This window comes from Oryctolagus cuniculus, chromosome 16 (genome assembly GCF_051225735.1).
Source record: "Oryctolagus cuniculus isolate XC-2025 breed Fujian yellow rabbit chromosome 16, ASM5122573v1, whole genome shotgun sequence".
NCBI classification, from domain to species: Eukaryota; Metazoa; Chordata; class Mammalia; order Lagomorpha; family Leporidae; genus Oryctolagus; species Oryctolagus cuniculus.
Window position 1 is genome coordinate 22,286,965 of NC_142882.1, and position 22,893 is coordinate 22,309,857.

The 22,893-nt window shown below is 46.7% G+C and overlaps 1 pseudogene; it reads left to right on the forward strand.

Moving 5' to 3' along the window:
- The first annotated feature begins 17,176 nt into the window (after positions 1–17,176).
- Positions 17,177–17,938, forward strand: LOC100343525 (olfactory receptor 7A10-like; annotated as a pseudogene).
- Positions 17,939–22,893: the final 4,955 nt, after the last annotated feature.

Genomic DNA, 22,893 nt, shown 5'->3' on the forward strand with positions numbered 1-22,893 from the left:
TGCAATAGCAGGGTGCCAGATCAGAAGTGGAGCAGCCAGGACTCAAACCGGCAGCCATACAGGATACCACTGCTGCTGGCAGTGGCTTAACCTTCTACACCACAGTGCCAGACCCAGAAAGGGTTTTCAAGGGACAGAGTAGCTACAGGTGGAGGTTAGGAAAAAGCCAATGAGTTCAGTCAGTTGACAATCAAGCAGATCCTCGGACTCTGTTGAGGCGATGGTCCATGCGAGAGACCCAGGGCATCAGCCAGGTGGAGGCTTCCTGACAATGGAGTTCAGCTGTCCAGAGTTGATGGCTGCACACTTTCTCTTTAGCTGGGAAGTGGCATCTGCCACACCAAGCCCTCTCCTCTCAGTAGGCTTCTGAAACTCAAGCAGATACCATCCATCCCAAGACTAGCCACAGGTCACCCACAAGGTCAGTTAAAATATGGAAACGGAAGGAGAGACGTCTTCATGGCAGCTATGAAATCACACCCAGTATCTTCTGCACAGCAGAATTAAACCATGCCACCTGTACTCAATCAGCTGTGATTCCCTATATAATCAAATTCTCCAAAAATATGCTGTGAGCCATTTCCAGGACAGTAAAACCATAAAGTTCCTTCTGGGGCGAAGGTGGTACTAACACCCACACTCCTCTTTGGGTGTGCATGTCTCGAGATCATCCAGCAAGCTACAGATTTTGAGCACATGATAGAGTTTATAACTTGTTCCCAGGCCTGAATGCTCAACCCACACAACCTACTGCTCATGTGCTGAACCCACTCGGGACTCTGAAGCCCCGAGCCTGGATCTGCCCAGGGTCCTCAGGTTCTATACTGGATCCTGGCCCATATTCCCATTCCTCATACACTGCCCCCAGCCGCCAGCCCCAGGCAGGAGCCCACCCCTCCCATGCTAGGTGCCCACTGGTGTCTGGGGTCCACTTGAGCCTGAGCCTGGAGGCGCAGGCCCGGAGATGGTTGGCAGCCAGCATGGTCTCCTGCAGGCAGGCAATGGTGAAGGTGGAGAACAGGTTCTGTGGAACAGTGGACAGGATCCAATCAGTGGGGGCCAACATGGCTCCCCCCACCACTTCATCTCTTGCTCACACCCATTTCTGGTCTGTCTTGCACCTCTGCTCTCCTAACCTGTAAATCCAAGGTCACGGGGGAGCTCAAGTTGCGGCCTGAGTCTTCCCCACTGGCAAACTGGTGCTCCAAGTGCAGCAGCAGCTCTGGGCCCCAGCGGGCCAGTGTGAGCAGGTGCACAGGCGGGGCTGAGTTGGGGAGGGGCGGGACTTGTGGAGGAGGGGCGGGGCACAGCTGAAAAGAGTGGGAAGAATCCTGGAGAGCTGAGCCAAGCAGAGGAATGGGAGCATCCAAATTGGGCAATACAGGTGCAAGCCCAGAACCACAGTTTTGAAGGGGTGGGGCCAGATGGGAAAACAAGGGGGAAGCTGGGAGGGCAACAGGACCTGGGTGAAGAGAGATGGGGCCGGACCAAGACAAGCAGGAGGCGAAGGGGCGGGACCTCAGGCTGTACCTAGCTTTTAAGGTCCAGTGGGGTGACACCCAAGCATCCTCCTCATCTCACTGGCCCTCACCTGTGTGCACATGGCAGCTCTAGGATTGTACAGGGCACCACCCCCCAGCGCCAGCACCACCTGCAGGGCCAGGACCTCCTTCTCCGCCAGCAGCCAGTGCCCTGTGGCCGCCATGCCCACCACGTCCAGCAGCGCGAGGTGGCGCCCCCGCACCCACGACCCTGACTTCTCTAGCCGTGGCTCCCTCAGGCCACGTCTGTCATCTTTCAGCAGCCTTCGGTGCACCTGGGGGGAGTGGCCAGCAGAGGGTGAGAGTCCTGCAGTATCCTTGTCCAAAGTCCCAGGGGACTTGGTGGGAGGACTCTACCGTGGCTGGAACTCCCCTACTCCCACCACCATGAGCTCCAGGGAGCCGTCCCGCAGGCTGCTGCCCCCCTGTGAGCAGTCTATCAGCACCATCAGCTGCTTCTTCCCGTCCTGGGAGGGGGTTGGGGCAGGGTGAGTGTGAGGGCGGGGTGGGGAGCCAGCCCCAGCCCCAGGCACTTGGGAGATGCCACCAGTGAGAGGCGCTCCACATTCACACCATCAGCCAGCGCCCCCACCCCTGGGCCCCCACACATCACCACTGCCCCGCGGGTTCCCTGCATCCCCGTCACCTCCTCTTCAGGATCTCCCGGCCATTGCTGTCCGTGTAGAAGTAGCCCTTGGTGTCCAGCAGCGTGTCGAAGCGACTGATCACTTCCTTCCTCCACTTGTCACTACCCAATGGGACAACAAGCTCGTGAGCCTCATCTAAACTCACTCTGAGCGGTGTTGGGGGCAGTGGCTAAGATGCTGCCACCCATATCACAGTGCCCGGGCCTGAGTCCCAGCTGTGTTCCTGCTTCCTGCCTCTGTTGATGCAGACCCCGAGAGACAGACAGTGACAGTGACAGCCCTGCCAACCACACGGGGACCAGGTTGAGCTACCAGCTCCCAGCTTGCACCTGGCCCAGCTCTAGGTCTTTGAAACATCTGGGGAGGGAACCAGCAGATGGAAGAAATCTGTCTACAGGGCTCTCAGGGAACCAGTGGAATGGAGAGCTCTTTCTGTCACTCTCTCTGTCTCTCTCCATTTGAAATTACATAAATAAGTTTTTAAAGATTTATATCATTTTTTATTTATTGGCAGAGTGACAGAGAGAAAGATATCTTTTATCCACCAGTTCATTTCCCAAATGAGTATAATGGTCAGGCGTAGGCCAGGCCAAAGCCAGGAGCCCAGAACTCCTTCTGGGTCTCTCACATGGATGGCAGGTGGTCAAATACTTGAGCCATATTCTGCAGCTTTCCTAGAAATGTTAGAAGAAATCTGGTTCAGAGGCAGAACAGCCGGGACTTGAACCCACCCACCAATGTAGGATGTTGGTATCACAAGGACATCTAAACCCCCTGTCCCACACACTGGGCCCCTCTCCTTTCTTTCTTCCTTTCATATTTTAAAATATTAATCAACCCCATTCTGCACTGTGCCCAGCCCCAGCCCAGGCACTCACCCTACAGGGATGGGCCCCACTGTCCACTCCAGCTCCAGGTGGCGCTGTCCGCGGTCATGTGAACCACCTGGGCACACCAGGCTGAGAAGTTCTGGTGCACCTCCTGCACCAAGGGCGTCTGAGGACACACAGGGCAGAGGGCGGGGCTCAGCCCAGCCTTGGGCAGAGGGGAGGTGTGCAAATGCCCCCTGCTGTGAACCCTCCAGAAGCCTCCATCAGCGTCCAGCCCAAAACTGCACAGGAATCCCAGCCATTACCAGGACCTGCCTGGATGTGATGCCCACACTTCCCCCTCAGCCCCTGCCCAGAAGTCTTGAGTGAGGCCCATATGCTGGCTGCCCACCTAACCTCCCCTCCCCTCCTCAAAGCTGAGTTCTAGCCTCCCACGTGGCCCTCTGCAAAAACTACATTGTCCCAACTTCCCTGAGGCTATCATGGCTAGGGGACCACAGCCTGTCTCAGGGAAAGACATCAGGGCGGGGTGAGCAGCGGTCCCTCCCCCTTCCCCACTCCTACTGGTTCAAATGCAGATGGAAAGGCTGGAGCCTGGGAGCCACGGTGGACCATGAGGAGCTAACTCTAGTGGAAGACAGTGTAATTAGAAAGGGGCCTGGGTGGCTGTGGAACCACCCCACCTTCCCTGATAGATCCGCCAGACTTTCTATTAGAAAGAAAAAAGTGGGGCCAGTGCCATGGTGTAGCGGGTAAAGCCACCGCCTGCAGTGCCAGCATTCCATATGGGTGCTGATTCGAGTCCTGGCTGCTCCAATTCCAACCCAGCTCCCTGCTACAGTCTGGGAAAGCAGTAGAGAATGACAGAAGTCCTTGGGCCCTGAATCCATGTGGGAGACCTGGAGGAAGCTCCTGGCTCCTGCCTTGAAGTGGCTCAGCTCTGACCATTGAGGCCTTTTTGGGAGTGAACCAGTGGATGGAACAACTCTCTCTTTCTTTCTCTCTCTCTCTCTCTCTCTCTCTCTCTCTCTCTCCCTGCCTCTGCCTCTCTGTAACTCTGCCTTTCAAATAAATAAAAATAAATCTTAAAAAAAAGAAAGAAGTATTCCATCCTGTTTGAGGCCCAGTGTATCTGGGTAATCAGAACAGGCAAAACAATATCCTAACACAATGATCCAAGCAGGAAGACATGCATCCCAAGAGCAGTAACATCAACCCAGGCTCTTGAGCCGGCACAAACACGGGTGCTGCTGTTGTCTTCCCTTTCACGCCTGAAGAGGAAAAATCAGTGACAGCCTTTGGGGAAAATTACATTCCCAACAGACACCTACCCTAAATGCAGCTCATCCAGGCATCTATCCAAACTCCACCTTACAATCTCCACTCCCAATATCAACTCCTCTTCCCATTGACCTCAGTGACCTGTCCTGGTTCCTCCCCATGCATGGCCCCAGTGGGAACACCCCAGTCCCAAATTCCAGTGCTTCCAGTAATCCTGACATTGGGTGTGAATGGTCATTGTACATCTCCAGGAGAGGGAGCAGCCCTGGGAGGATCCCTCAATAGCCCCCTTAACACTCTTCCCTCAGGGACACGGGACACCTCTCCTCTCTCCACCTGGCATGTGGCACATCTCCTCCCCTCCCCACTGCCCACTCATCACTCCTGGCCCCAGACCTTCAGCACGTCTGGCTGAGCGGGCAGACGCTGATGTTGAGCTCCGGGCAGATGGAGAAAGCCTCCTGGGAGCCGCTGAGCCGCGCCAGGGCGTTGCTCAGGAGAACCTGAGGGGCAGCGCCACGGGGCGGCCTCACTGTAAACGCCCACCCGGCTCTTCACCCCAGCCCCCTTCTCGGCGAGTCCCCTGCCCATCCCTGCCAGGTGTCTTTGGGTCCCTGTCCCTCCACTCCGAGGCCCCGCCCACGACGCAGGCCCCGCCCCTTCGGTCGGTGTGGATTAACGTTCCCTGAAGAGTGCAGAGACAAGGACCCATAGATTCCAGCTCGTGACTCTCCCAAACACTTGGAAACTGCTGCCTCCAACTCCGTATGTCTGGTAGCTGCCCTGAATTTAAAGAAACAGAAGAACTACGCTCTCTAAATCAGACGCCCAGGCAGCTCCTGAGAGAGAGCCTTCGTTCCGACAACGTTCCCATTAAATCTGATTCCCAACAGAAACGACAGTTACAATTCAGTTTCTCCAACAGCAGCGGTAATGGTATCTTTGCACTGTGAAGAAAATTATCAAACACCCTCACAGGAAAAAAAAATGAGGCCAGACAACCAATCAGCAACTCACAAAAGGCAACAGTCAACAACAAAACGTTCTTTGACATTTTTACCTCAAACAGAGTGGCTTTTCCTGTGGCTACAGCACATCTATTTGTCTAATTGGTTTTTATGTGGTCTCCTAGCAGCGGGGCGGGGTGGAGCTTTCTTTGTTTTCTCATGTGGTGTCTTGTCTTCATTATTCTTATGCTATTTCACAAAACCATCGTACACCCTCTAGTCCAAGTTCTGATCTTTGTCCCACATACAAATGCCTCTCCTCACCCTATTCTATAAAATTGCGCACTGTCTTTGCATTGAATAATATTCTCCATAGGACATATCCCCTAAGACATCACGTCACACACACATTTGTTTGATTACACAGGGTCTTCACTATTCCAATACAAGGTGTACAAAAGCGGCCAGCTCCCTTGCTGTCTTCACCTTCCAGTTCTCACGCTGGTCAGTGAATACTTGTGTGTTACACAGACACAGAGCCGAGGACAGTGAGAAAGGTAGCAGGCAAATAGAACGAGGGGATGTCAAGAGAACTATATCTTACTCGAGTTCCAGGGAAGTGTTGGCTGGGGAACTATGACCACCGCTTGCGGGGGTGGCAAGAGTCTAGCTATCCCACTCCTGGGGATATATCCAAAGGAAATTAAGGCAGCACGGGAAATAATTGTCTCTACTTCCATGCTTATAGCAGCTACATTCACGATAACTAACATATGGAATCAACGTAGATCTCCATCAACTGATGACTGAATAAAGAAAATGAGGTGTATATATAAGTGATGGGATATTAACCAGTCATAAAAAAGAATTCTGACACCGGCAAAAAATGCATGCAACTTGAGATCCTTATGCTAAGTGAAATAAGCTAGACCTGAAAAGAAAAATATGATGTTTTCTCTAATATATATATATAATATATAGAGTATATATTAATGTGTTAATACAGAGTGATCATAAAATTGTATGATGTCTGATGATTTGGTATATATTCATAAATACTGCTTCACTGAATCAAATCATATAAATGATATTGTACTCTTATTTCACGTCTTAAGAAAAAGAAATGGAGGTCGGGGAATAGTGAGAATTCTTAAGGTAGTAGCAATGCTTTGGGATTTTTTTGGTTTTTTTTTAAGATTTATTTATTTATTTGAAAGGCAGAGTTACAGAGAGGCATAGGCAGTGAGAGAGAGAGAGAGAGAGAGAGAGAGAGAGGTCTTCCATCCGCTGGTTCACTCCCCAATTGACCGCAATGGCTGGAGCTGCACCGATCTGAAGCCAGAAGCCAGGAGTTTCTTCCAGGTCTCCCTAGTGGATACAGGGGCCCAAGCACTTGGGCCATCTTCTGCTGCTTTCCCAGGCCATAGCAGAGAGCTGGATCAGAAGTGAAGCAGCCAGGACTTGAACTGGCACCCATATAGGATGCTGGCACTGCAGGTGGCAGTTTTACCCACTACACCACAGCGTTGGCCCCAATGCTTTGTTCTTAATTTGGGTGTTGGTTATGAGTGTGATCAGATGACAAAAAAAAACTCATAGATCTGTATGCTTATTTGTGATTCTTCATAGATTGATAGATATAGATATATAGTATTTTTATAAGATTTTTTTTGACAGGCAGAGTGGACAGTGAGAGAGAGAGAGACAGAGAGAAAGGTCTTCCTTTTCCATTGGTTCGCCCTCCAATGGCCGTTGCGGCCAGCACACCACACTGATCCGAAGGCAGGAGCCAGGTGCTTCTCCTGGTCTCCCATGGGGTGCAGGGCCCAAGGACTTGGGCCATCCTCCACTGCACTCCCAGGCCATAGCAGAGAGCTGGCCTGGAAGAGGGGCAACCGGGACAGAATCTGGAGCCCCAACTGGGACTAGAACCCGGTGTGCTGGCACCGCAGGCAGAGGATTAGCCTATTGAGCTTCGGTGCCGGCCTATAAGATGTTTTAAAAAATAACAAGAACCCAACTTATTAAATGCAACTAAAAGAAATTTAACATGAATTGCATAGCAATAGTTAATTATATCATTTCTTCTGCCTACTACAAGTCTGTTACAGAAGTACAGTACTGGGGCTGGCGCTGTGGCATAAAGCCACCACCTGCAGTGCTGGCATCCCATATGGGCACCAGTTCAAGTTCAAGCTGCTCCACTTCTGATCTAGCTCTCTGCTACGGCCTGGGAAAGCAGTAGAAGATGGCCCAAGTGCTTGGGCCCCTGAACCCATGCGGGAGATCTGGAAGAAGCTCCTGGCTCCTGGTTTCGGATCAGCACAGCTCCAGCTGTTGCTGCCATCTGTGGAGTGAACCAGTAGCTGGACAACCTCTCTGTAACTCTGCCTTTCAAATAAACAAATAAATCTTTAAAAAAAAAAAAAAACATGAATTGACCTTGTTTAAAAAAGTACAGTCCTTCATTTTACTCTGGGACACTTATGAGAGCCAATCCCCAAAAGACAAATATCATGTTTTCTCTGATATGAGGCAGTTAACATAGAATACAGAATAATGTATAGGAGTGAAACAGACATCTTGTGATTTGATTGTTGTTTTTAACCCTTTTTATACTCCTGTGAGACTGTGGTTCTCTTTTAACTTGTTGAATATTATGGTTAGTGGTACATTAAGCCTGTAGTTATAGAGTGGATTGAAATTATGTTTTTGCAAAAATTAAAGGGAAAAAATGAAGGAAGGAGGATTGAGGGAGGGAGAGAGGAAGGGAGGGAAGTATGGTTATCTTAGAATTGTACCTATGAAATAGAGGAAATCTGTCCTCTCTATATTAATAAAAATTTAAAAAGAGTAAATGTCACAAATGAAAGCATAAAAAAGAGACAGGGACAGGCACATGGCGCAGTAGGTTAATCCTCCACCTGCAGTGCCAGCTTCCCATATGGGCGCCAGTTCTAGTCCCAGCTGCTCCTCTTCCCATCCAGCTTTCTCTGTTGTGGCCTTGGAAAGCAGTAGAAGATGGCCCAAGTCCTTGGGCCCCTGTACCCAGGTGGGAGACCCGGAAGAAGCCCCTGGCTCCTGGCTCCTGGCTCCTGGCTCCTGGCTCCTGGTTTCAGATTGATGCAGCTCCAGCCGTTGCGGCCATTTGGAGAGTGAACCAACAGACAGAAGACCTTTCTCTCTGTCTCTCTCTCTCACTGTCTGTAACTCTACCTCTCAAATAGTTAAATAAAATCTTGAGAGAGAGAGAGAGAGAGAGAGAGAGAGGGAAATACAGAATCTGTCACAGCATCTATAGGGAATGTATGAATTTTTCTTCCAAAATTAGGTACAAAGAACATTCCTGGTGAAGTACATCTAAAACGACCTGCTCCAACTTTAAGGAATGATCACAGCTGTGCCCCCAGAATCCCTGATGAGAGCCAGGATGTCAGTGACACCAGCCAGGGACTTGTTAGAAAGGTGAGGATGTTGAGTGTTCCCAGCACAAAGAAATGACCAGTGTCGGAGGTGATTGATGTGCCTTGTACCCTACTCTGAGCATCACACACTTGACACCTTGTTGAATAAGTATGCATAACTACCATGTGTCAATCATCTTCCAACATGCATTGGAAGATAAGAAATGCAGAACGCCTTCAGCCGAAGCAGATCTGCTGTATCACAATTTGCACTTGAGTTCAAATCCCTGGTGCTCTGGGCACACCAATGTCAGAATGGCTATTCTCAAATGGTTTTCCTCATCCTCTCTCTATCCACGTTTGAGACAGAAACTGACAGGTAGTGGATACTGTCCAGCACATGATAGGTGGTTTTTCATTTTTTTATGATTTAAAAAATATTTAATAATTTGCCATATCCACTAAGTAATTATCAATATACACATACATGCAATTTTTTCTTGAACACAAAGATATTAATATCATAGAAAGTGGACTCATGACTGATCCTGAAGCGAGGAAACAAGGGTATACTATTATGTAAATGATATCATTCAGTGAACACAATATTTATAACTACCTTTATCCCAAACAATATATTACACCATCATATTTTTATTCTCCCTATGTGTGTGTGTATGTCTGTGTGTGTAAACTTTATAGGTAGGCTGGCGCCGTGGCTCAATAGGCTAATCCTCCGCCTTGCGGCGCCGGCACACCGGGTTCTAGTCCCGGTCGGGGCACCGGATCCTGTCCCGGTTGCCCCTCTTCCAGGCCAGCTCTCTGCTGTGGCCCGGGAGTGCAGTGGAGGATGGCCCAAGTGCTTGGGCCTTGCACCCCATGGGAGACCAGGATAAGCACCTGGCTCCTGCCATCGGATCAGCGCGGTGTGCCGGCCGCAGCACGCCAGCCATTGGAGGGTGAACCAACGGCAAAGGAAGACCTTTCTCTCTGTCTCTCTCTCTCTCTCTCACTGTCCCCTCTGACTGTTTTAAAAAAAAAAACTTTATAGGTAATTATAGTGATACATTTTGCAAAATAGTCCCAACAGGAAACCATCCCTTGTCAAAACCACTGGTCCAGGGCTGGCACTGTGGTGCAGCGGGTTAAAGCCCTGGCCTGAAGGGCCAGCATCCCATATGGGCACCGGTTCGAGACCCGGCTGCTCCTCTTCCCATCCAGCTCTCTGCTATGGCCTGGGAAAGCAGTAGAAGATGGCCCAAAGCCTTGGGCCCCTGCACCCACATGGAAGACCTGGAAGAAGCTCCTCGTTCCTGGCTTCGGACTGGTGCAGTTCCGGCCGTTGTGGCCATCTGGAGAGTAAACCAGCTGATGGAAGATCTCTCTCTCTGTCTCTACCTCTCTCTGTAACTCTGTCTTTCAAATAAATAAAATAAATCTTTTAAAAAACCCACTGGTCCACAATATAAACTAGAATTGTCCTCATAAGATTTCATCACAACACCATCTCTTAACTTGGTTTACCATGGGAACAGACCCCTCCCACCCTCTGAGCCCTATTTTCCACAGTCAGGATCCTACCAGTGGGGTCTCCTATTGTAGGCAAATTAAATCAGATGCTCTCTAGAAGTTCCTAAATTCATATTACAGTGAATAAGGATATCACCATGTGACTCCAATATCAACAAATAGTCTCCAGTGAGGGACTAAACAGTGGCTCTAAACTTGTGACATAAGTTTGGAAGTGCTATGTGCGTGGAGAAAGTTTCAGTGAAGTGAAGAATTACAGTCTTCATATTTCAGGCCAAGAAATAGAGTTCTCTTCCTTGTTTGAAGGAAGAAAACAACCATTTTCTGAGCATCCCAGAAACATAGTCCAGACAGGTGCCTCAGCCGGAGACATGGGAGAACGTTAACTCGTAGGTGGGATAAGGCGTGAGGAGTTGAGACCTGAGAGACATGGATCAGAATTCAGAGCAGGAGAAACAGCAACAGGATTCACCTGACTTCTAATGCTCTCTTGGGAGAAACCTGCAAGAAATGTTTCTTTCTATCCAGGCCACAGTCCCACAGGGAAATCAAGAGCTTAGAGGTCAGAGCCACAGGCAGGGAGGGGCTGAATGAGCAGGTGCAGGGAGCTGTAAATACCTCGTCTGCTGCTGTCCCTCAGACCGTGCAACCCTGGGCGAGAAGGAGCCTGGTTGCTGCATTTGGAGTCCTGGGTCAGGCTCAAGGACTAATGCTTCCCTCCCACCTGCCGCCACTCCTGAGACAGGGCTTCAGTCTCCATCATCCACCATCCAGGCGGGAACCTGGGCTTCCACACAGAGACTTTCCTCTTGGAGATCCCTTGAAGGTGAGCCTGAGAGCCCAACAGACACAACAGGAGTGGTCTGAGCCAAAGGAAGCAATGAGTATTTAACTCAGGTCAACTGAGCACTGAACTAACTTAGCCCTGACCTGAGAGACAGCTTTGGTTATTGGATGGATAGATGAATGGGTGGGTGGATGGGTGGGTGGATGATGCATTTGTTGGTGATGCTGATACAACAGGTGAACTTTTAACTTCACTAAGCAATGCTCATCACTGATGAAGAAATGATGGTAAGGAAAGCCCAAAACTAACATGCAGTGATGGGACACATGAAGAGCTAACAGTAAATGTTATCAAGGTACAGAAATTCTGCAACCGGAAGGAGCAAAGTGCTAGGTGTAGGGAAAGGAGGGGAAGGAGGTCTTACCATGTTGCTTGTATGAATGAATTTATCGGTTACAACTCAACAAATGGATTAGAGGAGGGGAGATGCCAGCCCCTACTCCTGCAGTGGCTTCTGCAGACTTGAAATGTTTATTTATTTTCCATATGAAAAATGGAGTTACAAAGAGAATGGGAGAGAAAGAGAAATCTTCCTTCTACTGGTTCATTCCCCAAATAGCTGCAACAGCTGGGGCTGGGCCAGGAAGACATCAAGAGCCTAGAACTCCACACAGGTCTCCCATGTGTGTGGCAGGGGACCAAGTACTTGGGCCATCTTCTACTGCTTTCCCAGGAACACAGTCATGGAGCTTGACCAGAGTGGAGCAGCAGGGACTTGAACTGGTGCTCATATGGGATGCCAGCATTGCAGGTGGTGGCTTAACCTGCTCACACTTGCTTTTCAACCATCACATTTTCACACTTCTAATAGGGAGTAAAACTGATGTCTATCTATTAATAATAGGGGCCCAGACGAGGGAAATGCTTGGGCATACGACCTTGCAATAGCAGCTCCTGAGATACACGTGTCTCAGTGTCTTCTTCCACAGTAGCCTCCTTGTAAAATGTCTTTAATTCTTTGTTAGATGAGCAGAGCCAAGTTTAAAAAAAGATATACCTGTGGCCAAATATCAACCATTCATCCTGGGTCCCCACATCATTGTTTTCCAGTGACAAGAGTTATTCTGCAAATGTAGTGTTAACAGATTTTTATACATATTTCCAACCTGTTTTCACATTATTCTTATAACTTGATACTGCTTATCATCCATCTTCTCCTTGTGTGATTAGATCATTTTCTGAAAGTCACACCACCTCTGCTGTCATTTTGAATGCATTCATATTTGCCATTTCACTGAAGATTTATCCCTTTATCTTCTGCAGAGGTATTCAAATTCATAGACCTCCCTACTCCTTCCTGCCCAGTTTACAAGGATTTCCACTGAAATTTTCCTTTAGGTGTTTGGCAATTTGATGGTGAATTCATGTCATCAAATTGTGACTTTTTGACATTTAAATTCTGTATCATTTTTTTGTACAGAAACAGATGGATAGACCAATGGAACAGAATTGAAACACCAGAAATCAACCCAAACATCTACAGCCAACTTATATTTGATCAAGGATCTAAAACCAATTCCTGGAGCAAGGACACTCTATTCAATAAATGGTGCTGGGAAAACTGCATTTCCACGTGCAGAAGCATGAAGCAAGACCCCTACCTTACACCTCACACAAAAATCCACTCAACATGGATTAAAGACCTGACACCATCAAGTTATTAGAGAACATTGGAGAAACCCTTCAAGATATTGGCACAGGCAAAGAGTTTCTGGAAAAGACCCGGGAGGCACAGGCATTCAAAGCCAAAATCAACTATTGGGATTGCATCAAATTGAGAAGTTTCCGTACTGCAAAAAAAACAGTGAGAGAGTGAAGAGACAACCGACAGAATGGGAACAAATATTTGCAAACTAGGCAACAGATAAAGGGTTAATAACCAGAATCTACAAAGAGATCAAGAAACTCCACAAAAACAAAACAAACAGCCTACTTAAGAGATGGGCCAAGGACCTCAATAGACATTTTTCAAAAGAGGAAATCCAAATGGCCAACAGGCACATGAAAAAATGTTCAAGGTCATTAGCAATCAGGGAAATGCAAATCAAAACCACAATGAGGTTTCACCTCACCCCGGTTAGAATGGCTCACATACAGAAATCTACCAACAACAGATGCTGGCGAGGATATGGGGAAAAAGGGACACTAACCCACTGTTGGTGGGAATGCAAACTGGTCAAGCCACTATGGAAGTCAGTCTGGAGATTCCTCAGAAACCTGAAGATAACCCTACCGTTCAACCCAGCCAACCCACTCCTTGGAATTTACCCAAAGGAATTTAAATTGGCAAACAAAAAAGCGGTCTGCACCCTAATGTTTACTGCAGCACAATTCACAACAGCCAAGACCTGGAACCAACCTAAATGCCCATCAACGGTAGACTGGATAAAGAAATTATGGGATATGTACTCTTTAGAATACTATACCGCAGTAAGAAACAACGAAATCCAGTCATTTGCAACAAAATGGAGGAATCTGGAACACATCATGCTGAGTGAAGTAAGCCAGTCCCAAAGGGACAAATACCATATGTTCTCCCTGATCGGTGACAACTGACTGAACACCAAAAAGGAAACCTGTTGAAGTGAAATGGACACTATGAAAAACGGTGACTTGATCAGCATAGCCCTGACTGTTAATGAACAACTTAACACATTATCCCTCTTAGTATTTTTTGTCTGTTCTACTTAATATGACTGGGTTAATTCTGTAATTAATACACAGTTATTCTTAAGTGTTGAAATTTAACTGAAATGTGATCCCTTTTAAAAATTGGAGTGGGAATAAGAGAGGGAAGAGACGTGCAATTCGGGACATGCTCAAGCTGACTTGCCCCAAATGGTAGAGTTAGAAACATACCAGGGGATTCCAATTCAATCCCATCAAGGTGGCATGTACCAATGCCATCTCACTAGTCCAAGTGATCAATTTCAGTTCACAATTGATCATAATGAAAGGACTAAGAGTCGAAGGGATCACATAAACAAGTCTAGTGCCTGCTAATACTAACCGATAGAATAAATAAAGGGGAGAGTGATCCAACATGGGAAGCGAGATACACAGCAGACTCATAGAATGATGGATTTCCTAAACAGCACTCTGGCCTAAGAATCAGCCCTAAAGGCATGCGGATTTGGCTGAAAAGCCCATGAGAGTATTTCAGGCATGGAAAGCCAAGACACTCTGGCAAAAAAAAAAAAGGACCTAAATGAAAGATCTCTGTGAGTGAGATCCCAGTGGAAAGAACAGGTCTTCAAAGAAGGAGGTACCTTTCTCTGAAGGGAGGAGAGAACCTCCACTTTGATTATGACCTTGTCTAAACAAGATAAGAGTCGGAGAACTCAAAAGGCTTCCATAGCCTTGGAAACTCATGACTGGAGCATAGGGAGATTACTGATGCCATAAACAGGAGTGTCAATTTGTGAAGTCAACAACAGGAGTCACTGTGCACTTACTCCTCATGTAGGATCTCTGTCCTTAATGTGCTGTACATTGAGGCTTAATGCTATAACGAGTACTCAAACAGTATATTTCACTTTGTGTTTCTATGTGGGTGCAAACTGTTGAAATCTTTACTTTATGTATACTAAACTGATCTTCTGTATATATAGAAAATTGAAAATGAATCTTGATATGAATGGAAGGGGAGAGAGAGCAGGAAAGGGGAGGGTTGTGGGTGGGAGGGAAGTCATGGGAGGGGACGCCAATGTAGTCCATAAGCTGTACTTTGGAAATCTATATTCATTAAATAAAAGTTAAAAAAATTATTAGTATAAAGAGAACAGATTTCATAGGTACAATTCTAAGATAAACATTTTTCCCTCCCTATTTCTCTCCCTCCCCCAGTCTCCCTTATTTCACACCTTTTTTTTTTCAGATTAGTTTAGATTGTCATTCAATTGGTGAGTCATTCTCACAGCTGCTTTTTATTCCATTTGTAACAAAGGGACACAATCAGGGTTAGGATCCTGTCAGACACAGGACAGAATTTTCTTCCTCACTGTCCCTCAGAGACCAACTGGGATTGTTAGAACTTGGTCTCCCCCATGTCAAATTCTCTCTCTCTCTCTCTCTCTCTCTCTCTCTCTCTCTCATACACACACACACACGCAATTTTCAAGTCTCTTCAAAAGAAGGCATAATCTGTTGCACAGTAGGGTGGGTATAGTTAATGATATTTCATTGTGTAACTCAAAAGAATGAGAAGAAAAGTTCTAGAATGTTCTGTGCACAAAGGAATGACAAATGTTTAAGGGATGGGAATGCTAATTACCCTATTTGACCTTATTACACATTGTACACATGAGTCAAAACATCACCTTATACCTCATATTCATATAGGCAACTATGACGTGTCTACCAAGATTAAAACAGAAGAAATTCACATTTAGTAAGAAACAAGAGTCCAACTATACCCATATTTGTATGTGGGAGGATGATGGGTTTGGAATTTTGTATATTATTTTTCAATATGAGGTATTCACAGTCTATGGAAAATGTATGCTATGAAAACTCTACGCATGGATATCAATCACTCTGCACACAAAAAATAGCTTTTAAATACATTTTCCACACTCTTTGAAGGACCCTCCTACCTGGGAGAAAGATGGTCCTATGTTGAAAGCTTTGTAGGATGCACTCCCAATCTCGGTGGTGGGGCTGCATTAGAAGGACATGGAGGTGACACCACTCAGGAGGCAAAGTGGCTGCTCAGTGAGCTTGTCCAGGTGAGTGGGTGTCCTGTGTGCAGTGAGAGTGGCACTCAGAGCAGAGGTTCCCAGGTTCATTGAGTAGACACCAAGGGGACCTTGACAGTATACACCCAGCACTCAATGCACACACAGTGCTGCAGAGAGATCTGGTTCAGTCTACAGATGCCTCACCATAGAGTACAACAGTACAAGAGGGACTTGCTAAGGATGAGGGCTCCCTGCATCTTGTGGTCTCCACAGCTGTAGAGTCACCATCTCATCCCCTCGTTGTCTTGCTCAACCCCTTTGCCACACTCGCTTCCTTTAAGACCAGATTTTCTGACACCAATGCCTCCCTCTTGTCTTTGCATGAGTGTTGCCACTGAAACAACCTCAATTCTGAAGATAACTGGTGTATTCATAACCCTTTCAACCTTGAGATCTCTGTTCAAATGTTCCCTTGCACTTCCATCCAGATTAAGTCCCTTCAATGATAACATCCAAAATGCTCCAAAATCCAACCGTTTTTGAGTTGCTACATGAGACCACAAATGGAAGATTCCACACCTGACACCAGGCGGCAGGTGCAGTCACAGGAGCACAGAGCTGTTTGTGCAGCACTCCACAGCCAGAAAGGACCCTTCCTGTCTCTTTATCCATTTCTCCCAAATTCTGTTCCGTGCACAAAATATTAGACATATGATATGAAATTAGCATCTGCAATGTGTAGAAGTTTGTACGAAAAATTAGTGAATATTCTGTTTATACGTCAGCCCTAAAATATGGTGTTTATCCAAATGTCCAAAATCTGAAGAAGTTTGAAATCTGAAGCACTTCTGCATTCTGCAGAAGGAATACTCGATCTGTACCCGACGTTCTTCTTTCACTCGCTCGTCGTCATCTGACATGGAGGATCTGACCTCTGTGTGCATGTGTTCTTCCTCCATCTTCACACTGTAGGGATGTTTTATTTTATCACCCTAAGTTCATGGCCCCTGTGTGTCCAGACCAGGAGCAAAACTGGATTGATAACCCTCAGTTGATGAAAGATTTCCTCACTGAAAATGTAAAACTCATGACATCTTAAGAAAGGACGGAGGGAGACACAGGAGTTCCTCACCAGTGATGGCACTTGGCGTCCCTACACTGGGACAGATCCAACCACAAATACGGGATTCAGTTTCTTCACTGCATCCTATGGATTCTAGGATTTCTATTATGTTGGTAAAGCACACTGGTATGAACATATGTCAGATTATTGTTCTTTTCCCTGGCAGTGACTTACTCCACATAGAACCAGGCAATGAAAGGAAACCTTCAGAATTCCTTCCCATGGGATTCTCAGAGGACCCAGCACTGCAGCCCCTCATATGTGGGCTCTTCCTCTCCATGTACCTGGTCACTGTGGCTGGGAACCTGCTCATCATCCTGGCCATCCTCTCAGACCCCCACCTCCACACGCCCATGTACTTCTTCCTCTCCAACCTGTCCTTGGTGGACGTCTGCTTCACCTCCACCACCGTCCCCAAGATGCTGGTGAACATCCAGACACAGAGCACAGCCATCAGCTATGCAGGCTGCATCACCCAGATGTTCTTCTTCATGCTATTTGCAGAGATGGACAACTTCCTCCTGGCTGTGATGGCCTATGACAGGTTTGTGGCCATCTGTCACCCCCTGCACTACACGGTCATCATGAAACCCCAGCTGTGTGTGCAGCTGGTGCTGGTGTGCTGGGTCATCAGTGTCCTGCATGCCTTGTCACACAGCCTCCTGGTGCTGCAGCTGTCCTTCTGTGCACCCCTGGAAATCCCCCACTTCTTCTGTGAACTGAATCAGATGGCCCATCTTGCCTGCTCTTATACTCTTCTTAATGATGTAGTCATGTATTTACAGTTATGCTGCCAGGTGGAGGTCCCCTGGCTGGGATCCTTTACTCCTGCTCTAAGATCGTCTCCTCCATCCGTGCCATCTCCTCAGCTCAGGGGAAGTATAAAACATTCTCCACCTGTGCCTCATCTCGCTGTCGTCTCCTTATTTTATGGCACAGGACTAGGTGTGTACTTCAGTTCTGCTGTTACTCAAAACCCACACTCAACTGCAACTGCCTCAGTGAAGTACACCGTGGTCACCTCCATGCTGACCCCCTCCTTCATCTACAGCCTGAGGAACACAGATGTTAAGAGGGCTCTGGGCCGGCGCCGTGGCTCACTAGGCTAATGCTCCACCTTGCAGCGCCGGCACACCGGGTACTAGTCCCGGTCGGGGCGCCAGATTCTGTCCCGGTTGCCCCTCTTCCAGGCCAGTTCTCTGCTGTGGCCCAGGAGTGCAGTGGAGGATGGCTCAAGTGCTTGGGCCCTGTACCCCATGGGAGAACAGGATAAGTACCTGGCTCCTGCCATCGGATCAGTGCGGTGCGCCGGGTGCAGCGCGCCAGCTGCAGCGGCCATTGGAGGGTGAACCAACGGCAAAGGAAGACCTTTCTCTCTGTCTCTTTCTCTCACTGTCCACTCTGCCTGTAAAAAAAAAAAAAAGGGCTCTGAAGGGATCCTTTGGATGGAAAGTCATAAAATGACCCATTGTCCTTGGACTGAAAAAAATGCCCATGATTGCATGGCACAGTCTCACAGCCAGAAACTGGTTCATTGATCAGATTATAGAAATGAAATTTGCTTTGTTTGTTCTTCTTGGTGTTTTCTCTTTCTGTGATTTCATCTTCTGTGTACGGTTTGAGACTGAATTGACTAAATTTTGTGTCATAACTACATTCTTTGCCATTTTCCTACTTTCCCTGTTTTTCTTAGGACTTTGCATCAAACCAGGATGGTACTCACCACTCTATGCATAATGGAAGTAGAAGAGAGTTTATTCTGGTGCTGCACAGCTTTGGGATCACATCCATTTGTGTTTTCACACGGACTCGTGGAAACACTCTTGTGTTGAGAATTTCTACGTAACTCACAGTACAATGAAGATTTCTAAGGGATAATTTCTTCTCAACAAAACACATCAAGCTGATTAAATAGCTCTGTTTACAAAAAGAAGAATCATACTCACTTTACTTATATGGACTTTTATCTCTGGCAAATAAAGTCATTCATGTAATTGCAGAGTAGAACAAACCCTAAGACCATTGTTGGCCCTGGAGTGTCCGTTATTCTTGTGCATTTCTGCACCTGAACTGCTCACCCAGACAATGTAGACTCCAGTGACCTGGGGCAGTTCAGTGGGTCTCCTTCTCTAGAATCCTGCTCTTTGAGTCAGTTGGGATCTGCAGTGCCAGACATAATCACTGACAACAACTGGGTGTGAATTCCTCCAGTTCATGTGATCATTCAACAATCTCACGTAGAGTCTACATGAAAAGACAAATATGAATCTGTAGATTGTCTTGATATGGACTGGTGTTGGAAATAACCTTTAATAAAGAAAGTAAGATTTTTCAACCACAAATGGTACTGTGATGCAAATGTATTTCATTGTCAAGTGCACTTGGACTCTGTAAATAAAGGGTGTTGTGGTCCAGTGTAGAAGGCTATGTCAGAGTGAGGGGTTGGTTGATGTGCTTTACGTGCTTCATTGAGTGATTTTCCTGCTCCTGCCTAAAATATATCACATGTTCTCCCTCATTGTGGTACCTGAAAAAACTCATGCTGAACACAGAATGTTAATTACTAGAGGCTGGAAAGGTGGGAGGGATGAAGGGAATGCTGATTAAAAAAATAATAGCAGAAGCTGAGTGATGCTCATTAATTGTGACAAATATATTAATACGATATGTTGATAATAGGGGAAGCAGTGTGTGGCTGACAGATTGTGACAGATACATGTTAATAACAAAGGGAGCTGGGGTAGGGTGCCTGGGAACTCTGTAGCACTTCACAATGCTTCTATTAAAAAGTAAAACTAGGGCTGGCATTGTGGCATAGTGGGTAAAGCTGTCGCCTGCAGTGCTGGCATCCCATATGGGTGCCGGTTCGAGTCCCGGCTGCTATACTTCTGATCCAGCTCTCTGCTATGGCCTGGGAAAGCAGAAGATGGTCCAAGTGCTTGGGACCCTGCACCCATATGTGAGACCCAAAAGAAGCTCCTGGCTTCTGGCTTCAGATCAGCTCAGCTCCAGCTGTTGCAGCCAACTGAGGAGTGAACCAGCAGATGGTAGAACTCTCTGCCTCTGCTTCTGCCTCTGCCTCTGCCTCTACCTCTACCTCTACCTTTCCTTCTCTATGTAACTCTTTCAAATAAATCTTTAAAAAATTTAAAACTATTCTGAAATAAACAGCTCTTGAAAAGACATTCTAGAATTTCTGAACAAAGGAGAACTTCTGAATCAGAAACTGTACTTGAATTTTAACCCTTGTGTGCACACTGAAGTTGGAGTTGCTGCTGTCTCATCCTCTCACTGTTGACATTTGGAGCAGAGCACTGATGCTGTACTGGGTGCTTCCCTGGGCGTCCTTCACATTGCAAATATCCCCAAGAGCACAATCAGAACCATCGGTCTAATTGAGAACCATTGGTCCAGAGGATGAGAACTGGAAGCACCTGAAAGCTCCATCAAGGCACTGTCTCTTATTTAATTTATCCCACTGGATGGATCACTCCTCCCCTCTAAGCCCTATCTTGGCCATCAAGATTCTATCAGTAAAGACCTCATATAACACATTCTGTACAAATTAAATCAGACAATTCCTAGAACATTCAAAGCTCAGGTTATGGTAATTAATGATATTTCCATATAGCTCTTAGAATTAACATTTTAAGATGAGCGACTAAGTGATATTGCTTAGTTTTTGACACAGAGCAAGAGAATCAGAAAAAGGATTCCACCTGACCTCTGCCCTGGTCTCTTGGGAGGCACCTGGAAGAAAAATTGCTTCGTGTCCAGGCTAGTGTCCCTCAGGGCCATCAGGTGTTCAGAGCTCAGAGTAACAGGCAGGGAGTTCCCTCATGAGCAGGTGCAGGGAGCTGTAAATATCTCCTCTGCTGTCCCTCAGATTGTGCAGCCCTGGACTAGAGGGAAGCTGGTTGTTGCATTTGGAGTCCAGAGTCTGGCTCAGGGACCAATGCTCCACTCCTTCTTGCTGCCTTGTCTTGGAGAGAGCCTCAGTCTCCGTCATCCACCATCCAGGGTGGAATTCGTGTTTCCACACAGAGACCTTCTTCTCAGGGACCCCATGCAGGTGAGTCTGCCTGACACTGCCGGAGGGGTCCCAGGCAGTGGACACAGAGTTTTACCAGGGGTCAGCTGAAAGCTGAACCAACCTAGCTCTGACCCGAGAGAGGACTGGCATTGTTTGCCTGTTTGCTTCACTCACAAATGCACTTGTCTGTGATATTAAAATGAGAAATAAACATTGGCACTCCCCAAGGCAATGGTCATTGCTGGTGAGGAACTGAAGGTAAAGGAATCCCAATTCTAAGAGGCAATGGGAGAAAGAGCTCAGAGTGAAACAGAGTCAACTTTATAAAGTTTTGCAGTCTAGAGGAGGAGAGGAGTGTGAGGTGCAGAGGGATGTGCAGTGGGGTGAGCTCATATCATTTCCCCTGGTATGAATGGTCTCTACTGTTTACAACTCATAATAGATTAGAGGAGCGGACATGACAGCTTCTGCTCCTGGGCTAGGGTCTGCAGGCTCAGGTCTCGTAGTCCCATTTTCCACCAACATTTTGAAACAGGGTCTTGGATACACTCAGGGACAGATGTTAAAGTTTGTAACTCTCTGTTTTCAAGTATCAGTTTCACATCCACTGTGTCCATGCCCCTGTTTTTAAATCTAGAAAGTTATTCTGCAACCTTAGTTCTAATAAGTCTCCTTTGTACACATTTTCAACTTTTCATATCAAATGACTCTCCTAACTTCATATTCCTTATGGTTCTTCTTAGCTTTATATGATTAGATCATTATCTAAAAGTCCCCTCTTCTCTACTGCCATGTGGAATACACTGCTTTTATCTATTTCACTAAAATCACTCTATGGTCCATAAGCAAACCTGAATGAATTCTCTGCATACAGGATGAAATTATAAGTAGACACACCTTCTTCCTTTCATCTGCAATGACTCTCATATTCTTTCACTTTCAAGTATTTGTCAGTTTATTGATGAATTAGTGGCCAATGCTGGTGTCATTACTACTACTGTGACTATTTGTAATTATGAAAGAAGTTTAAAGTATTACTACTTGTAATTTTTAAAAGGTTTCCCATTTCTCTCAGATGTTAGTGTTAGATTATCATTCCATTTTTATTTTATTTATTTATTTTTGGATATATGACATTTATTTTTAATATAAAGGGCACAGACTTAATGTTGTTTATAGATACAATCCTAAAAATCTAATGACAGTTCCCTTCCTTCCTCCAGCCCTCAGTCCCCCCGTCCTGGTTTCTTTCTTTCTTTCTTTCTTTTTAATTTTTAAGATAAGTTATTTTGAACTTACTTTATAGTCAAGGCTTAATACTCCACTAACTAAAGACTTCAACAAGTAAAAAGTACAATGGCCATTGTCCAACAGGAATATTGACAAGGGCTATAAACAATAATCAAATCCAAAGATGTCAATTTCACTAAAATACAGTGACATTTTTAAACTCTCTCTCTCACACACACACACACAACTGTTAACTACAAACCCAGCACTCAATGCACCTGTTGTACCGAGGAGAGAATCTGGCTCCATCCACAAGACTCCTAGCAATGACATTAATAAGGCACAAGGGGGACTCAGTGAGGCTGCGGGTTCTCTGCCCCTTGCTGTCTACATGGAGCGGGGAGACCTCCAGTTTTCTCCACATCCCTGTCCCCATCTCCTCAGTCCCCTCTTGCTCTTCCCCCTCCCCACACTGACTTCCATTTCAGTCTGGATTTTCTGTCACACGCACGTCTCTCAGGTGCTGGTATTGCTCCTGAAAGGAACTCACTTCTGTGTGTAATGTGTTTGCTTTCTGAGTCCTCGTTCCAAATGTCCCCTTGGTGCCAGCCTTTCCCATCACCCACTAGAAAATAACACTCCCCATCCCCTTGCACTTTGGTGCACACAGAGTATCCATAACATTAACACCCTAAGTGCTCCAAAATCCATGGTTTTGAGCTCCAACATGCAGCCACAAGTAGAAGATGCAGCCGCAGCTCAGGAGCACAGAGCTGTTCGTGAATTGTCCTCAGCCTCACA